Source organism: Lycorma delicatula, chromosome 7, assembly GCF_047948215.1.
Source record: "Lycorma delicatula isolate Av1 chromosome 7, ASM4794821v1, whole genome shotgun sequence".
NCBI classification, from domain to species: Eukaryota; Metazoa; Arthropoda; class Insecta; order Hemiptera; family Fulgoridae; genus Lycorma; species Lycorma delicatula.
Genome location: NC_134461.1, coordinates 28,556,854 through 28,576,191, shown reverse-complemented (window position 1 = coordinate 28,576,191; position 19,338 = coordinate 28,556,854). Strand labels below are relative to the sequence as shown.

The following is a 19,338-nucleotide window of genomic DNA, read 5'->3' as shown; positions in this document are numbered from 1 at the left end:
GCTTAAAAATATATATGTGTATGAAGTTGGATTCGAACCGACGTGTGAATGGTTACGAATCCGACACGTTCTCACTTACATCACATACTTGAACTAAGCGAAACAAAATACAAATTGCTAAGGAAATTTTTAGGGTGATATTTCTTGAGTATAACTGAATATTGCGTGTTAGAATTTTGTGATGAAGACACGTGAACAGTGTACTATTCACACATGCAATATGGTTCAAATCGGTGTCGAGTTACAAGATAAATGTGATTGAGGGCTACTGAATAAAAATCATTTCTTGTTTAGAAAAAATACTTTCAACAATGACAATGATTCAATGTCTTTAAAAAGCCCATATCCATACTATAATGATGTAGGAACAAACACTGATCATTAATCTGCAATTTTACTTTAAAGTTTGAATGTCATTCTTTTGAAACCATAGTAAAGACGAGACGTAAGACATACTGAAAATTTTCAATGTGTAGAAAGAAGTGTTATAAATTCAGAATAAATAAACAAAGATAAAAACCCTACAACACCGTACCCATTTTAAACCCAAGAAAACGTGTTAAAAACGTAAACTAAAGATTTAGTAACCTTTTCCAGTTTTGTTTCTGTTTTCATTGAATTTAATTAAAAAAATAAATACATATACATATAAAATAATGATGAAATGTGATATGCGTGAATAGGTAACACTTACTTGGTTCTCCATTTCTCCTGTGTAAATACTTCTTTTTTTTTATTTATGCATTTGTTTCAGGCTACTTGATAATAAATATCACTATAAAACTTAGTAACCTTCTCCTGTTTCGCTTTTGTTTTCATTTTGTTAATGGTTTCATCATAATTTAAAAAATCTAATATGGACAGCACATGACTTCTTTGTACGCCTTAAATTACATATACAAATTTTTTGAAAATGAAAAGTACATAAAATTTTATTTCATTAATAACTTCTGATATTTTTTCATTATTTTTTATTGTTATTATTGAAATATTATTTATTAAATTAAATTTTTCTTACAATCATAGGTTAATTAATAAATCAATATATTTAAATTAAAAAAAAAAAAGTTAAAAAAAAGGAGATGAAGTCGGATTTGAACCGATGCGCCTTCCCCTTGTAATATACAAATATTTCATTAATTAAAATTTTATTTGATTATAACTGTGGAACCGATGAAAATAAGTACCACTTATGAAATATCGTTGAAAACCTCTTAATGAGGGCTTATTACTGCACTTAAGAACAAGTCCAAAATCCATTTTTTGGGGATTTTGGGCTTTTTTAACACTTTTGGTCTTGGAGATTGCAAACAAAAGGAAAGGTGAACAACTAGAAGTTATAACCGTCCAAAATCCATAATTTCAAAATCCTACGGCTAATCGTTTTTGAGTTATGCGTGGTACATACGTTCAGATGTCACACCGAAACTAGTCAAAATGGATTCAGGGATAGTCAAAATGGATATTTCCGTTGAAATCTGAAAACCGAAATTTTTCCTTTACTTCTTACAAGGAAGTAAAAACATAATATTAAATATATATAAGACTTACATTTATTTAAATAAAGGGACTTTCATTCTATCCTAATATTTCAGGTAAGACTGTTGAATTAATATAAATAAATTAGTATATCTCTGATGTTAATAAAAACTAATATTTTAACAATTGCGTAAACGACCACTTTATTAATTGGAGGATTGTATCTCAATTTCAAATGAAATACATTTAAATGAAGCGCCGCAAAAATATAAATGTAATTTATAGACGTACAAGGAAGGCGTGTGGTGTCCACATCAGATTTTTATAATTCTATGATTCTTTTTTAGTTTATACAAACAAGTTCTTTTGATGACTTTCTTTCATTATACGAAAATTTTATAAACGAAAAATTACAGTGTCACATACACGATTTGGAAATAAATATTATTTATGCATAGTCATTATTATTTGATATTAGATTCAAAATAATTAATGTAGCCTTCATTTTCACGCAAAAATGAACTTAAAAATTTAAAGTAAAAAATTATACATATTACCGCATTCTAGTTAATTCTTAAGTCATTCAGTATTTTGTAACTGGCTTTCTTTTTGCCAATCATTTTCTAATTTTTTACGTCGAGTAGCACTTTTTTTTCGTTTTTTGAACGACTATCAAATTCTTTTAATAAAAATAACACTAAAACATTTTTTTTTAATAGACTTCCAAAAATATTGCAATAAAAAAAATACTATTCGGTTCTTTAAATTTTTAAGTCGGGAGTAAATGAAAGATTAGTAAGTTTTCATCGGTATTTGCACATTTTTAATTTGTCGCCGGCTTCAAAAATATTAAAAATTTAAAGAACAACTGAACCGTCAATATTATATAACTTATTTTTTGTTACGCAAATACTGTTTATAATGAAAGATAAATTATTACTGCGATGAATTTAGACGAGTTCGTATAATCACGAGTTAAGCGGGTAAACATATATAATACGACTCGTAAACTTCTAACGAAAACGTAGGCCGCATTTAAGAAATATATTCTCAACAAAAGTATGGAATCGCATAACCGACTTTGTTATATTAATTCTACATTAAAGCACCGATTCACGGATATCAATTAAGAGCACTGATAAGTCATATTTTTAAGTATATTTTTTTATTATCTGTATAACGTCCAGTATATGTTTTATGTGTAATAATTGTATGTGTTGCTTTTCGTGTGAATGTGTGGTTCAGTATAATAAGAATAACTAATTGCAATAATACAATTTAAACATAGCTTAATATAATTAGCTGGTAAGTAAGCCAGCAACATAATAACATACTTATTTACATTTACATAAAGAACAGTAGTAAATATTTTTATTTATATTAAAAATAAAGAGGAAAGGAACATACGGGACTGACCAAAAATAATTACTTATAATTCGTTAATACAGAATTCTTAAGTAATTAAATGTAAATTACCATAATTTAGCAGAAGTAGGACGATCCCGTGCTTTACTCGATAAGCAACTAAGGTCACTATCCTGGCTTTTTTGGAATCCTTTTACCGAATACAGGTACAATTGCGGTACAACGCCGGATACTTTTTCGAAATTTTACTGCCAAATTAATTAATTAAAATTATAATTTATAAATTTAACGTTAGTTTGACGAGGTTAGCGAGCGAAGCGAACACAGGTTATGCTCGGATAGATCATGTTGATATTCGTCAGTTCACGGAATCGTACGTATTTCAACATAACCTACGCTCGATAAAGTCGTCAAATATACAAATTATATGCAACCAAGCACGTGCTAAAGTACGATTCGTGAAAAAACGGTGAAAATTCTAGCTCTGAAAATACGAAAAAATACCGAACGCAGATTAAAAATTGCGCTCGACAACCGACTGAATTATTACGGCTTCTCCATAAAAAAAGAAGAAAGATTAAAGGGATGGAAAAAAAAACCACCACGCGGATTGATACTAACAAACCTTAAGAGTTCTTATTTAGCAGCCAGTACTTTCCCAGTTTCATAAGCATAAATAATAACCGAACAGAAATTAGCAGAAATTATTCTGAAAATTTCTAAAAAAAGGGGGAACAAAATTATTCAACGATTCAATAGAGAAATACAAAAACTTTATCGACCGTTTTAAAAATTATACAAATAAAACATTTTTCAAAAAATAAAACGGTTAGTTGTTCCTAACACGCACAAGTAGTACGTATAACAGCTTTTGAGTTCGGGTTGAACCGACCGGTATAAGAATAGGATCGTCATATGTTACTTAATACCGAATAAGTAACGCTGAAAAAAATTCGATATATAGCACTAAACAGGGAATAGGATTCGTGATGTTTAATTCAAAGACTACGGGAGCCGGCAACATCGGTAACGTTACTTAGTATGACTATACGGGATGAGATAGGAAAGGCAGTATGAAAGGGTGAAGGGAGTTGTTGTGTATTAGAGAAAAGCAGAAGACGAGAAAGGAGAGAGAGAGAGAGAGAGAACTTTACTAAGAGAAGAAGAAGAATAAGAAGAGGAAGGAGCGTTGCTCTATTCCCAGGTCGCAAGACGGAGAGAAGTGGAATGGAAATTGGAATAAAATGGAGTAACAGGATCAATTTGGTGGGGTCCTTTTTCTTGTGAGCCTTCCCCTCCGTATCCCTCGACCGCCTGATCGTCCTTTCTCGCTCTTCGGTATCTTTCCTTGTACGTCCCTTTTCGTCGTGCCGTGGCACACAGGAGTTGTAATCGGTACTAGACTCTGCACGGCGACCGGGGAGAACTTGCTCCTGCTCGCAGCAGCTGTATTTTACGTAGCAACGGCATCACATGGCGCGGTAACGCGACACAACTAGTAACAATATCTGAACGGTCCCAAAATCCAACTTATACCGACCTACATATATAGACATAACACAAATATAAGCGCATAAGACGGACGGACAGTGAGTGAGAGGGAGGCGAGAATGAAAGGACGACTAAATTCCAGATCGACTAGAATTTAGTCCAAATAGAACCTTCTATAAAAAGAAATATTAAAGAACGAGTTGGAAAAGAAAAACGCTCAAAAACCGGTTAGAAAAATTATAATTAAAATATAAAACTAGATGCTCATTCCGTGAGTTAAAGAATCATCAGTGTTAAGGAAATATTTTATTAAATAATAACGAAAAATATCAACAAGTAAATAACAATGTGCATTTAAGAAAAACTACGATTCGGTAGAAAGAAAAGCGTAATTTAATATGTTCCCTAGAAAAAATCTAAATCGATCTGAAAATTAATTCAAGAAGCTCTGACATCGATACCTATTCCAAAATTAAATTTACAAACGAAATATCCAAACAGTTTTTGACCAAAACCGGAATCGGTCAGACATGGAGACAAAGTATCACAGATACTTTTCCACCAAGGTTTAGGAAAAATTAATTCGAATTTGGAACCTACAATTAAAATTTTAGAAATGCGTTCTGTAATTCTAACAACGAAAAACAATGGGAATCAAATTCAACTGTTTAGCATTTTGGCACTCCTAACCCAAAATATCGAATCGGCAAAAATTCAACTTAACAAGAAATAACAAGAAAAATCCCGTTAGTAACGGAGATTTCAAATCTACATTGAAAAAACGAAATGTTTGATAAATATAAAAAACGCATCGAATTCTAGTTGTTAAACGCAAAACTTTCGAAAAATACAACACTCGAATATTTTAAATATTGAGGAAAATCGATCCGACAAAAAGCGTTAGAAAAAATGGCGATCCGGAAAAAAACCAAAAAAATTAAGAAATCGGTTTAAGTAATAATTAAACCGATCGACAAAAAGAAAATCCTTTTCATAAACGCTTTTTTTTTTGTCTTCAGTCATTTGACTGGTTTGATGCAGCTCTCCAAGATTCCCTATCTAGTGCTAGTCGTTTCATTTCAGTATACCCTCTACATCCTACATCCCTAACAATTTGTTTTACATATTCCAAACGTGGCCTGCCTACACAATTTTTCCCTTCTACCTGTCCTTCCAAAATTAAAGCGACTATTCCAGGATGCCTTAGTATGTGGCCTATAAGTCTGTCTCTTCTTTTAACTATATTTTTCCAAATGCTTCTTTCTTCATCTATTTGCCGCAATACCTCCTCATTTGTCACTTTATCCACCCATCTGATTTTTAACATTCTCCTATAGCACCACATTTCAAAAGCTTCTAACCTTTTCTTCTCAGATACTCCGATTGTCCAAGTTTCACTTCCATATAAAGCGACACTCCAAACTTACACTTTCAAAAATCTTTTCCTGACATTTAAATTAATTTTTGATGTAAACAACTTATATTTCTTACTGAAGGCTCGTTTAGCTTGTGCTATTCGGCATTTTATATCGCTCCTGCTTCGTCCATCTTTAGTAATTTTACTTCCCAAATAACAAAATTCTTCTACCTCCATAATCTTTTCTCCTCCTATTTTCACATTCAGCGGTCCATCTTTGTTATTTCTACTACATTTCATTACTTTTGTTTTGTTCTTGTTTATTTTCATGCGATAGTTCTTGCGTAGGACTTCATCTATGCCGTTCATTGTTTCTTCTAAATCCTTTTTATTCTCGGCTAGAATTACTATATCATCAGCAAATCGTAGCATCTTTATCTTTTCACCTTGTACTGTTACTCCGAATCTAAATTGTTCTTTAACATCATTAACTGCTAGTTCCATGTAAAGATTAAAAAGTAACGGAGATAGAGAACATCCTTGTCGGACTCCCTTTCTTATTACGGCTTCTTTCTTATGTTCTTCAATTGCTACTGTTGCTGTTTGGTTCCTGTACATGTTAGCAATTGTTCTTCTATCTCTGTATTTGAACCCTAATTTTTTTTGCGTTTCATAAACGCAACAAAAAAAATTAACCCAAAATTCCCCTCTACACCAAATATTGAAAAATGAAATCTTAGGTAACTAATTTCATATATAAATATTTTTCCACCAAGAATAAATAACCAATTCCCGGGTTCAACTCTATTGTCAACTTTTTTAAAGCATATTCTTATCTAAAATATAAGAAAACCCGTAAGCAATAAGATAAAAATGTTGTCTGGATGAAATCTAAATGAACCTGATATGAATGCAGATTAACGAGATAAAAAAAAACAATTCGCGAAAAAATAATGCCGTTTAAAATGCGGGAATAAATATTATTTTAAATTTACCAACAAAGTAAGTTTTTTTTTTAATTTTCTCGATAAATATTGTAAATATCAGAACAAAATTATGCTCTGTAGATGAATCAGGTTATAAAAGTCCGTTTAATAAAAGATAAGAGTTTGGATAAATGATTTTATTGTATGTCCAAACCCATTAAAAAATATATAAAAGTCGAATTGAGAACCTCCGTTTCTTTTGGTAATTAATAAATGCTTAACAGATCTTTTTAATGAAAGTTACAGAAAAACAATACCACAAATTCCGGTCGGATTGTTTTCCTCGCTCGTTTAGAAAATTATCCAACCTTACTTCAGATTATTTTTAATTATCTACCTTATCCTTTGTCCTAGATCCTTTCTTCCTTTTTTTCATCTTTCTTTCTTTTAGTGGTACTGCCTAACGTTTTTCTCCCAGATTTATTGTGTAACGTCCACGTGGTATTTATGTTGAGGCACTATTTTTGAACGTGTCCATATCGTCGTTTGTGCGGCTCTGACTTCGGACCTCCTCACCGATATTAGTAGAAAAAGACGTAATTGAGGCTTACCGGTTAGATAAACCCTGACCGCTTAAATTCTTCTAATATAGCCTGAAAATTAATCACAATACAGGGAATTTTTGTTTATTTCTATGTTGTGGCTACATTGCTTGACCACTACCTTTCTTCGTGAAACGTAAGGTTACTATTCTTTAGCTATTTCGCGACTAACTCACCGAGTTATTCTAGTGGTAAACGCGTCTTCCCAAATCAGCTGATTTGGAAGTCGAGAGTTCCAGCGTTCAAGTCCTAATAAAGTTAGTTATTTTTTACACGGATTTAAACACTAGATCGTGATTACCGGTGTTCTTTAATGGTTGGGTTTCAATTAACCACACAACTAAGGAATGGTCGAACTGAGACTGTACAAGACTACACTTCATTTACACTCATACATATCATCCTCATTCATCCTTAACGGTAATTACCGGAGGCTAAACGGGGGAAAAAAGCTATTTAGCGACTGCCATATTATAAACACTGTTATAAGTAGTGTTATAAATAGTTTTATAAGTACTTCCATTTAAAAATAGTAATAAATACCTTTGTGAAAGTATATTTCACTTTTTATTACAAAATCATGTTTCGTATTTTTTTGTTCTGCGTCTTGAATATATAATAGTAGACATAACCAGAAGAAATCAATCGAATATTGTTTCTCTTTCCCAGCATAATAGTATAATGCAACGGTAAATAGCTTGTAAGTGTGCTGTTTGACTAGAGGCGGCGAGTGCTCTTTTAAAACAATTGAAAGAAACCGGCTGGCTCCTTTTCACCTCAAAGGAAAGGCAAATGTAGCCGTAAAAGAAAAACTACTTCGACACAGAATCTATTCTGTGAGAAAAAGAAAAAACTTAATCCAAAATTGTCTACTGTGGATTTATAATCGAGAATTAGCAACTACTGGAACAGATTTACACGTGACAACTGTCAGACGTCGACCTCTTACAGCTGGACGAAAAGCTCGTCAGCCAGCTAAAAAGGAATGCGGAAAAACCAAAAATGTGCAAAAAAAGGCTCTTATGGGCCAAAGCACATGGCTAACTGGATCAAATAAGACTGAAAAAATGTTGTTTTTTCCCCGATGAGATACATTTTTATGTTCAGGGGCAAAGGGATACGTCAGAAAAGCATCAGATGAAAATACATCACCGGCTCGTATCCAAAAATCAGTTAAAACACTCCACAAGGCAACGGAGTTTTCCAACAAGATTTGGCGCCACGGCATACTGCCAAAAAAGTGGAAAGACTTTTCGAACAACGAAACATTAAAGTTCTTCCGTGACCAGCCGACTCTTCAGATTTAAACCCGACTAAAATTCGTTGGGCAATAGTCAAAAAACGACTCTCCAAAACGAATTGTATTACAAAAGTCGGTCTCGTTAAAGCAATAATGTCGATATGGATTCACGATCAATAAATGAAAAAGATGTGTAGTACATTTATTGAATAGATGCCAAATCGTGCACGTCAAGTGATTACTAATACAGGAGGACATATTAATTACTAGATATTTACAAATTGTATAGGCATGATTATTTTTCTAAATAAATTACTTTTAATTAAGTAACATATGTCTTCGGATTAATCTGCACGCTGCTGTACAAAAATAATGAAGATAAACCATCGGGGATTTGAATAACGGCCAATAACTGCTCAGGACAGACCTAACAGCCGCCGTACAGATATCAATACTCTCGTTCTACAAAGGCTAAATAGATATATAAAAATCAAGAATTCGGTAAACATGACAAAAATTTTCAAGTATAATAAAGGACAGATTTATAAAAATTCTCCGATTAAATAAAAAGTACGTTCATCTCACTTAACATACAAAAATATAGCCGTACATTTTAATATTGAGAAAAACCCCTTCTGTATCTCAGATACATACACGGCAAGCGTAGGCTTACATAAATATAAAATACATATACGCAAGCGCAAGCGGCCTTATACATATTAAGTATTAAAGATCCGTTCAGTATGCGAACCGCAATTTCTGGTGTTAGTTTAGATGAATGCTGTTTTAGCTGTTGCTACTTCATTCGAGTTCTTTTGGTTTGTTTGTTTGTTTGTTAAAATTTTCTGATCACGTGTACATGTACGGTATTTCATTCCTCGCATCGTTAACACATACTACACACAAACACCATTATAATACGATCCGATACTTAACTTTATATCGGTTGAATTATAAGTAGTTCGCTATAACAAGAATCTTGACCTTGATATTCGAATTATTTAATTTATTAGGTTTACAAGAAAAAAAATAGTTAACGCTTTTGAATCTGGCTAATGTAATGCTATTATAAATGTTCCGTTAATTATTCGCTGTTCTCCGGTGAAGTTTTTTCCCGACAATCGCAATCACAATTCCCTTAATAATCCGACCGCAATAACCCGAGTTTCTTACAGTACTGAACGACCTGTAGTTATTAACGTATAATTTTTTTAAATTTATTTTAAATCGTATTCTCGCTGTATAAATACATGTCTTTATTAAAACGAAAAAATATATAAGAACGATCCACGTGCTATCGCGTAATACCAATACTAATAATAATAATAATACCGGTAAGAAAATGCACACCTCATACACAATAGGATACATGTATTGGTATATCTTAATGTACGAGCGAGCGCACGCATGTTTGTTTATACGCATTGTTGTTTATATGTATACTTTTTACCGATGTAGACCTGTTCATTAAAAACAACATAACTACTTCATCAGATTCATTTATATTCTATAGATGTATATACATTTTTTTTATTTAAACGTTTATATATTTTGGATAGAAAGCATAGCATTCTAAAATTGTACTATATAACTTAACAGATACCCGTGTGAACCATTAATTTTATCCGAATCACGCTTAGGCTATAAAATTAAAGAGTTATTATTACTACGACTTCTCACTTGGGATCTAAGAGCGCATAATCACTAATAATCCGTCATTCGTTTTCAACTCTTTATAATAAATAAAATTATTTATTTATCATATAATACACGACTTAATTATGTTAATGTTATATCTCGTGTTTCAAACTCTCATTCAAGTATACAAATGTATTCGATAAAATGGGAAAACGAGCTTCAAAAATTATAATATTCTTCTGCCCTGTTTTGTTGTAAATATTAAGCCGAATTACTGAAAACTTTCCGCCTTTTTCGAGAGCGAGTGTCAGTCTACGCGTGTGTTCGCTCGCGCGTAACCTATGGAACAGAATATACAGCAAAGTGTTATACAAAGAGTAGGATATACTTGAAGCGGAAGGAACACCAAGCCAACTATATTAATCTAACGACAACTAAAACGATGTTCCTGTAGATTATCGGTTTGAAATGGAAGAAGTAGGAGAAACGATCCAAAAATGTGGGATGAACGAAAAGCGATTAAAAATAGTAATGAACGATATTACAAGCTATGATGAAACAGTGTAATGGGATGCGGTCATAAGATTTTTTTTTAAACAGCCGTGATTCCGATTCCCCAAAAGCATCGCGCAGTAAAGTATCTGTATGAGTGGACTCTCGGTTTAATTTTGTAATCGGCAAAGGTTCTTCAACAAATTCTGAATAGAAGGCAAAATAAACAAGAACAAATGGTTACAGAACAATATAAATTCGGAAACGAAAGGGAGACATTTGACCGTGTCAAATGGGATAAACAAATGGAATTTTGCCAAAGTTTAAAAGTAGGGAAAAAAAGATTAATTTAAATTAAAACATATTTCCTAAATAAGACGGCTATGAAAATAAAGGATAGTCCTCAAAACTAAACGGTTTGGCCGTTCAGAAAAGTAGAAGAGTACAAAATCTAGATTCATCATCCTTCCTTCCTTCATCTTACAAATTATTGGTTCGCAGATAACACATGCGATTCCCTCCGCGAAGGAAGTGAATTGCACCCTCCAAGAACCAGGCGCATCCCTGCTAGACCGAAACACCTTCGATGGACGGACCGAAGGGGAAACGCGTCGGGAGAACACGCAATATCTCGCTAATCTCTCGAGGAATAACCCAAGTAAAAATAACACGATCTACAGAGGACCGAAACGCGATCCCCGATTCCGACCATCTTAAAATAAAAACAAATACATAACCGCCGTTAAAAATTAACTATCCACTCGGTAATTAAAAAGACCCAGCAGCAAAGGAACGATTTCCAGGCTCTGCGATTAATAGGGAGATAAATATCCCTCTATATCCTTGCGTTCTTTTCCGTTTTAAAAAACAACCTACAATCACAAATAATTTAAAACTCACACATGTAACAGACGATTTCACAATTAGAAGACAGAATACGGAATGAAAATGAATTTTACAAAAAAAAAACTAAAGTAATGAGGGTAAGACAGTAAACCGATAATAAATGTCGCCACAAAAAAGGAAAAATCGAACAAGTAAAAGAGTACAAATAATTAGGTATCAATGTTGACAGACGATTAGAAAAGAGGGAAAAGAAATAAATATTTACCGTGTAGGAAGATGGTGTAAGAACCGGAGAGATCTTGTGAAGTGTTAACGTCTGGAATCTAATTCTATATAATGAGAAACACGAACGCTATGAGTAAAGAAAAAACAATAGCTAAAAGCGTTTGAAAATTGGGGACGTGCAAAAAATTGGAGAAAATTAAACGGAAAATGAGAAATTAAGTTAAGGAAAACAGATGCTAAATCCTCTCCTCTTTTCACGTTTACGCAATTAATGTTACTTACGTTAAAATTTATGGATTTTCCATGAAGAGAAAGAAATATGCGGATAAAAATAAAAACATTAATCCGATATACTACACCGAGCAACGATTCTCTTAAAATACAAAAAAAAGGTTTTTCAATAAATCATTCGGAAAACTTATTCCTACAAATTCATTCAAGAGATGTCACGGTAATACAATGTTAAATTTATAATATATTTAGATACATTAATATGCCGAGCAAAAATTAAAAAAAAAGAAAAGTTAATTAATTTTTGTGTATGTATGTGCGGGTAAAAATGATACATGTACTGAACTAATTGCTTGTAAAGTAGTCTTTAGTGAGCTGAATAACAAAAAAATTTATTTACCGAAATAAAAATTATAGACTAAATTATTTAACAAAAATGACGTCACCAATATACCTTCTTTGTTTTACGACAAGAGTCTCAACGCTTATAAAGGGAGTTAAGCATCTTTTCAGATTCTACTGTACTCGGGAACTGTAGAGCACTTCCAGCTCTTTATTTACGGATAAATAACTTCCAACCCACTTTTGTTTGAACGTACAAAAAAATATACCACCCCGGATACTCTAGAAAATAAACGAAAAAACCACTCAATAAAAACAATCCTTTCTTTAAGATAAGAAATAAATCTAATAGTTTCAAGAATGTTGTATCTTTAACAAAAAAAAAAAATCTGATGTGGGCATCATATGACTTCCTTGTACGCCTGTTAAATTATGTATACACATTTTTTTTTTTAAATGAAAATTACATAAAATTTTATTTCATTAATAACTTATGATATTTTTCAATTTTTTTTATTGTTTGAATTATTATTTATTGTAATTTTATTTTACAATGAAAGGTTAATAACTATTAATAAATCAATGTATATAAATAAATAAAAAATTAAAAAAGAGAAGATGAAATCTAATTCGAACCGATGTGCCTTCCCCTTATAAGACCCAAATATTTCATTAATTTTCATTTGGCTATAACTCTGGAATCGATGAAAATAAGAATCACGTAAAACACATCGTTGAAATGCTCCCAATGAGGTTATTAATGTAAAAATGTTTGGGCTTTTTTGGTTCAGTCAACAAAAGTAATGAAATGTAATAGAAATAACAAAGATGGACCGATGAATGTGAAAATAGGAGGAGAAAAGATTATGAAGGTAGAATTTTGTTATTTGGAAAGTAGAATTACTAAAGATGGACGAAGCAGGAGCGATATAAAATGCCGAATAGCACAAGCGAAACGAGCCTTCAGTCAGAAATATAATTTGTTAACATCAAAAATTAATTTAAATGTCAGGAAAACATTTTTGAAAGTATATGTTTGGAGTGTCGCTTTATATGGAAGTGAAGCTTGGACGATCGGAGTATCTGAGAAGAAAAGATTAGAAGCTTTTAAAAGATTAGAAGATTAGAAAATGTGGTGCTACAGGAGAATGTTAAAAATCAGATGGGTGGATAAAGTGACAAATGAAGAGGTATTGCGGCAAATAGATGAAGAAAGAAGCATTTGGAAAAATATAGTTAAAAGAAGAGACAGACTTATAGGCCACATACTAAGGCATCCTGGAATAGTCGCTTTAATATTGGAAGGACAGGTAGAAGGAAAAAATTGTGTAGACAGGCCACGTTTGGAATATGTAAAACAAATTGTTAGGGATGTAGGATGTAGGGGTTATACTGAAATGAAACGACTAGCACTAGATAGGGAATCTTGGAGAGCTGCATCAAACCAGTCAAATGACTGAAGACAAAAAAAAAATGGTTCAGTCGATCGCAATCAAAGGGAAGGTGCACAACTAGATGTTACAACAGTCCAAAATTTCAACAAACTACGGTTAATTATTTTTGAGTTATGCGAGGCACAAACGTACGTAAAAGACGCCATGCCGAAACTATTGAAAATGGATTCAGGGATGGTCAAAATGGATATTTCCATTGAAATGTGAAATCTTTTTCGCGATCACAATACTTTCTTTACTTCGTACAAGGAAGTAATAAATATATTTCTTTCATATCAATGCAATTGTTGTTTTATTTAAATATATATTTGTAAAAATATAAAATAAAAATAATCTACAATAAACTAATAAAAGTTAAAAAATCTTTTATTTTTAATAACAACTTTTTTTATTAAATTTGAAGGTAATATGGGAGATACGCGACGCAAATTTATAAGAAAAATAATAAAAGATGGTGTCATAATACAGAGTTTTCTAATGGAAGGATGTATAGGCGTATAATTAAAACATTGATCGAGCAGGAGCAGGAAGATATGGAGGAATAGGATATGTAAATCTGTATGCATAATATATTATGTTTGATGCGATTAGTAGAAAAGCGTTGATGCAGAAACTTGGACCCATTTAATTTTTATTGATTTAAAAAAACATACGATACTGTTCTACGGAAGGAAGCGATACATATGTTTAAAATGATAAAAAATAATTTTTTTTTTTTGTTGGGAAAAAAAACTTTCGTGTTATCATCGCCCGGGACAAAATAATAACAAGAGGCTCCTTTTCAGAATTAAAATATTAGGGTTTAGTAAAATAGGGTTTAAACTACGATGAAAAGTAAATCAATGATAGGATAAAACTAAAATAGTAAAGAAACGCAACAATTAGGACAATACACGTAACGCGAATAACAGAATATCAAAATTTAGGAATTTAAGTATATGAATTCTTAGACGTAACCACATCCGGTATAATACATTATTATCATTTCCTAGGACGCGCCGTATATCCCACGGCGATTTAAATTTGCTAATTATAATTAAGAAGGGTAGAAGATCTGTATGAGAATACAGTTGTCAGGGGGAAGATTCGAAATAAGGTTTCAGTCCCATTTTAGGCTACTAAAGGAATTCTCTTTTTAATAGTCGCATTTCTCCATTATTATTTAAAATTTAGCTCACAAAGAGTCTACTAGAGCGGAAAATAAAGATGTATTCTGTGACGGATGAATCGGTCGATGACTTTTTTCTATACATCGCTACCTACGGACGATCATGAAGTCGTTTAGCAACCTGGAAGCGAGGAAGTGATTATAGATGAATCGGAGTATTTAATTCTGGGCGGTGAACGGAAATATATTCGACTGTAGAGATGTAAATTGAAAGTTCGAAGAGGTAAGTATATGAGATCGACGATCGGTAATCAAACGACGTGAGATGCGGAAATTACAAATGCGATAAAGGGAAACGAGTCGGTTCAATATCTGAACCGGTTACGTAGAACGAAGGAATAAGGGCAACACTAAAAAGCGGATTTACCAGGATGCGGTTGAAGGTATATCTCTGAACGGAACGGAAGCGTGGAGCTTGACCGAGAAAACAAAATTAAAACTACAGTCTTGAAACGGATGCCCTTAGGAAAGAATGTAGGGTGGGTTGCAGCGTGATCTCGTCGTTAGGCGGCTGATGGTCGCGATATATGACGTTACCGATAGGAAGATTAATCGGCGCGGAGTGTTAGGATGTCATCGACAAGAAGGTACGGGAATTCGGTACCGCCCGAGAGAAGGGAACGAGATAGACCTCCATGAACACGGATGTACTGAATCGGGAATGTTTCGAAAAGTCGAAATCTCACGAAGGAGAATGTTTTTGGACAGAGTCGTGGGAGATACTTGACGAGACGGCGTAGGCTGTTAAAAACACGAGAAAAAAGTGGAGGTATTTACAGGATTAATTGAAAACAAATAAAAATTAGAAAAATTAATAGCTCTTTCGTAAAGATTTTTAGAGAAGTAAAAATTTAACAACGTATAAAAAATAAAATAAATTGTTACCACCTTCACGATAACAAAATAATCTAGATTTATTAAACTACAATAATAATAAAACTCAAACTAAACTTACCGTAACCGTCCTGATACAAGAATAATTTTTTTTTAAATACAAATAATATTACTAGACCTGAACTGCCAGTAGAACCTTAACTAAATTTAGTCTTCCAGCAAGAAAAATTATAATTAACGTTATTAATTTACTTTTTTTAATGGCAAAAACTAATTAAATAATATTTTTAAAAAACCTTATGTACCACTAAAAGTAAAAAAAAACAACAAAAAAAACAATTCAACTGTACGCCTAACAGTACATTGTTGTGATGTATTATAAAATATAGTTTTAAAAAAGCCTTCAAAAAAAATGAATTACTTTTAAAAAAACATCTCCCCCCATGTAATAAAGGCTGAGAACTAGACCGACCCGCATACTATCGCCTCATTTATACTTCATAGTAATATAAAAAAACCAAAGTTGATTTGATGAACAGTGAAATGTTTGAAACATTTTAAATACCGTAAGGTTTGATGGAGCGTTTTCTTCAGAAAAAAAACTCAAAATACTTTAATGTTTTTAACGATGTTATTCCGATAAGATAACATTCATAAGACGTGAACAAAAGCTCCATTTAAGTCAAAATAATAGCTTAACCGATATTCTTGAAATTTAACGTGAAAATACTTTACTTAATATCCGAATGACATCACGTTGTGTATTATTTCGGTGCGATAAACACGGATGATGAAACGCACGAGAAAAGGTATTAATATTAATCGTTCGTTACCGGATACGTTACCCAGAAATAACTTTCTACAAAATAGTATAAAAACATTTACCGCAAAAAAAATATATTAAAGAAAATTATCTGGGAAAAATAATTTAAAAAAAAAAAAAATCTAATAGAATTCGGGCGAATTCTATTCGTAATAGAATTTTCACTCGTATAACTGAAAAACGTATACAAACTGACGTAATAAAAATATTTATCAATTAACCTAAAACTAAGGCATTATAACTCGATGAGACCTGAAAATTTGTACGCATCTGAATGTTTAACTCTGGGGACGATTAGAAAATATTACTTCAGAAAAGAAGGAAAATGATAAGAAAAAATGCAAAGCCCAAAAATATCAAAGATAGTATTCGATTATTAAAATCAAATAATGGAATTTATAAAAAACAAAAAAAAATTCAAAAAGTATTAAAAAAAATTACAATGAAACTGTAAACCGTAAGAAACTGTAAGAGGCTTGGAGATATTTCTTAAGCTCAAAAAAAAATTTCTGTAATAAAAATAATACTGTTTTTAACAAAATGATATCGATATAAAAAAAGGTAAGACACTACATTACGATCATCAAAATCTGTTATTAATTTAGAATTTTGTTTAAAAAAATACTTGTTAAATAAATGTAATAGACAATAAATATAGAATAATATATAATAAACAAAAAATAATAATTTGTTACAAAACTCATTCCAACCCGATTTCCTTTATTAAACAACCAAATAATCATAAGAATTGTATTATTTCTGTAAATGTGATATGTATTACTTACAAACGAAATAGGGCTGGTAAGAGTTCTGAAACATTTTTTTTTTTTCAATTTTTTGCTATTATATAGAACGATTAAACTTTGTTTATATCTATTGTGTATTACTTATATTTAACATGTAAATTTTTAAACAAAATTCTAAATTAATAACATATTTTGATAATAGAAATGTAGTGTGTTACCTTTTTGAATCATTTTGTTAAAAACAGTTTTATTTATATTACAGAAATTTTTGTTTTTTGAGCGGAAGAAATGAAATCTGCGAGACTCTTATCGTACGGTTTACAATTTCATTGTAATTTTTTTTTTTTTTTTTTTATTATTGCGCTTTGTTAGAATCTTTTATTTTTTTTTATAAATTACAGATTGTTATCTTATGGATCTATTATTAAAATTTATTGCCTTTCAGGAACAAAGAAATATACATTCTTTGAATTTCACGGCCAATTTTTTTTGTTGATAGTCATATCATTCACTTACCATATTTTTCCTTTTTAATTAAAAATAGTATAATGAACTTCTCGAATCGAAGATCCATGATGTAATATTGCACTTATTTCTTTGAAAGTAACCATCGATTTTTATCGTATCCGTGGACACACTTTTTATATTATTATTAAATGAACTTTCTTTTATTTCTCCATCAATTAATTCAAATAGTTCTAATTGTAGAATAAAAATATTACCGACCGAATTTATTTCTGTTTTATTTAACAAATCTTTGCTGCCACATTTGCAACACTTTCCTACTGTTCGTGTTTTATTAGCAGTTATAATTTCTACTAAAACTAATACTTTTTGTTTTAATGAAGTGATGGGAATTACAAAAACCGTTTCATCTTCAGTACTTTCATTTACATAAAAGCATTTACTATTAAAACAAGCTGCAGTATATTTTCTTTTAAATTTTATTAATTTCAAGCACATTATCAAATTTTTGTACGCTACCTAGTCCAGTCAAGCAATGCTACCTAGCGGCGTGATTCATAAAGTCACCGTTATAAAAATAAAAATGACATATTCGAGTCCCGAGCGGTTCATCAATTGGAAATCCACCGGGTTGTTCTAGAGGTGAACGCGTCTTCCCAAATCAGCTGATTTAGAAGTCAAGAGTTCCAGGGTTCAAGTCCTAGTAAAGTCAGTAGTATTTTTACACGGATTTGAATACTAGATCGTGGATACCGGTGTTCTTTGGTGGTTAGGATTTAATTAACCACACATCTCAGGAACGGTCGAAATGAGACTGTACAACACTACATTTACAATCATATATATCATTCTCTTTAGTATTATCTGAACGGTAATTAACGCAGGCTAAACAGAAAAAAAGGAAGATTCATCAAATGGAAACAAAACGTTGTCTAACAAAATTCGAGGTATTTCTTGAAAGTCTTGTTTATTACAAATCTAATTTAACTGAAAAATAATGTTTTCATGCTTATTTTTTAATTTTTTTTTGCTACAATCATTTCACTTTTAGGTTGGATTATATTTAGAACTGTGAACGTTGTTCGTTGACTTCAGCGTCTGCGGATTCTTACCGGCGAATTTCTAACGAACTTTGTGATTAAAAATTTGATGTGGACACCACATAACTTCCTTGTATACCTCTTAAAATATATATACACATTTTTTTTAAATGAAAATTACATAAAATTTTATTTCATTAACTGATATTTTTTCAATTTTTTTATTGTAATTATTAAATTATTATTTAACAACTTATTTTTTTTTAATTTTTAAATAAGTTTTTGTAAAACTTTTTTTAGAATCAAAGGTTAATAATTATTAATAAATCAATATACACAATTAAAAAAAAAAGTTAAAAGATGAAGTCTGATTCGAACTGATGTGCCTTCCCCTTGTAAGACCCAAATATTTCATTAATTAAAATTTCATTTCGTATAACTCTGGAAAAAATGAAAATAATTATCACTTATGATATATTGTTGAAAAGCTGTCAATAAGGGCTTATTACTGCAGTTAGAAAAAGTCAAAAATCTAAATTGTATTGGATTTGGGCTTTTTTGGACGCTTTTGGTT

The 19,338-nt window shown here is 31.4% G+C and overlaps 1 protein-coding gene across 3 annotated transcripts in view; it reads right to left on the bottom strand.

The window, feature by feature from the left end:
* The window catches only part of exd (PBX homeobox extradenticle), a 617,080-nt gene that overhangs the window by 348,850 nt on the left and 248,892 nt on the right, over positions 1–19,338 (bottom strand). The window lies entirely within an intron of this gene.